We start from the raw sequence: 2,045 nt of genomic DNA on the forward strand, positions 1-2,045 counted from the left end.
TACACGCTGTTCTTGGAAACAACTCAATAGTCAGAAAGACCCTATATCCTAAAGATGTCAGAGATTCTCCTAACCCACAGTCAATGCAATTCTGATATAAACCCTTACAGGGATTTTTATAAAACTTGATATGCTGATCCTCAAATTAAATGGAAGAGCAACAGGCTTAAGAGTCAAGACCGTGTGAAGAACAAGTCTGAGTGTATTAAGAAGTCTGACTCCATTTTTGACATTTTTGATTGCAGAGAACATCTAAGCCTCACTCCTCCCTCTTTACCTGGTGCTCACATCTGGACAAGCTGATAAGAAAAGCTGGATCTACGGCCATGCCACCCTAATATGCCCGATCTCGTCTAATCTTGGAAGCTAAGCAGGGTTGGGCCTGGTTAGTACTTGGATGGGAGACCACCTAGGAGTACTAGCTGCTGTAGGCGAAGAAAAAAAAAAGGATTAATAAAATTTAAAAAAAAGAAAGAAAGAAAAGAAAAGCTGAGTACTCCCTCCTTTGATGCTGGTAGGAGAGTCAAACCAGGCAAGGTCCTGTCATAGCCGCTCCAGCCCCACTCAACCACCAGACTCAGGCCAGTCCCCTTTCCTTGCTCTCTCAAGCCATTTAAGGCCTGCTTGGGAGGCCTCCTTTGCTCTCCTCGAAGACCACAAATAAGTGAGTAATACACCTTGTCATACCCTCTTGGAGTGTTTGAGTGACATCATCAGTCTGGACATTCGAACCAAATATTGGGTGAGGAGGGTCTGTCAGCCTCTGCAGATGAGCAAACACAGAACTTTCCTGACAGTGTATCAAGACTTATTGAAAGTGGTACAGATGAAGGTCTGCTTATAAATGATTCTTTTAGATGGAAACCATGACTCCTGGAGTCGTGCGACATGGCCCTGAGAACGATGGGTACTCCTGATTACATACAGCTTTGTAAGTCAAGCTAAAGAATTTGAATTTCATGTTCAGGGTGATGGAAAGCAATTGGGGAGTTTGAAACAAGGAAATAAACATGATCTGATTTTAACTTTTTAAAGATCCATCTAATTGTTATGGACGGAATTGTATCCCCCTCAAAGTCATATATTGAAACCCTAACCCTCAAGGTGACTGTCTTTGGAGATAGAGCCTTTAGGAAGGTAATAAAGGTTAAATGAGGTTAATAGGATGGGGCCCTAATCTAATAGGAATATTGTCCTTATAAGAAGAGGAGGAAACAACAGAGATGTCTCTCTCTCCCCAGTGTGAGGACACAGTGAGAGGACAGCCATTTACACGCCAGAAAGAGAGCTCTCACCAGAAACCAACCCCGATGGCATCTTGCTCCTGGACTTTAGAACTGTATGAAAATATATTTCTGTTGTCTAAGCTGCCTGGTCTATGGTTCTTTATTATCGCAGCCCTGGCAGACCAAGATACTAACTATTCTGTGTAAATGTAAAGAGAGAAATTAGTATTGGAAATGAAGAGAACAGTAAGGAGATGATGGAAGCAGACACATGTGGGCTATGTTCTGGAGAGCAGTCCACACAACATGCAGATGGATTGGAGGTGGAAAATGAGGGAAATAAAGGAATCGAATTCTAGATGTATAGGTAAGGAAATAAATCGGGCCAACTTTCCATTTTTAGTTTAGACTTTAAGAAAAATCACTTGGCTAAAACACAGAAATAAGCTTGAAGAGGAATCAGAAGATATTTCAGACAGAAAGAACAAAGAAGTTGTATAAGTACTAATTATCATTTGATAGCATTTTGTATTTTTTACAATGTAGCAGGATCCTAAAATCTCAGAGTAAATTGAAGTAACAGCATCTGAAAGAGACATAAGCCACTTCCCCTCATCTCGCAAAATAAGGCCTCATCTATGTTTCATCCACACAGTAAATACTACTATTAAATTAGCAAATATTACTATTAAATTAATTTCTAAATTTTCTTATCCAAGATTAATTGCATAAATTGTTTTCTTAATTACAACTATGAACTCTTTATAAATGAATATTTATGCCAGGAAATACACATCAAAATGAATATTATGTCAAAAA

General features: G+C 39.3%; 1 pseudogene; it reads left to right on the forward strand.

Annotated features, from left to right (window-relative positions):
- The first annotated feature begins 316 nt into the window (after positions 1–316).
- LOC111745277 lies at positions 317–434 on the forward strand (annotated as a pseudogene).
- The last annotated feature ends 1,611 nt before the right edge of the window (positions 435–2,045 follow it).

This window comes from Pteropus vampyrus, unplaced genomic scaffold (assembly GCF_000151845.1).
Source record: "Pteropus vampyrus isolate Shadow unplaced genomic scaffold, Pvam_2.0 Scaffold150, whole genome shotgun sequence".
Taxonomy (NCBI): Eukaryota; Metazoa; Chordata; class Mammalia; order Chiroptera; family Pteropodidae; genus Pteropus; species Pteropus vampyrus.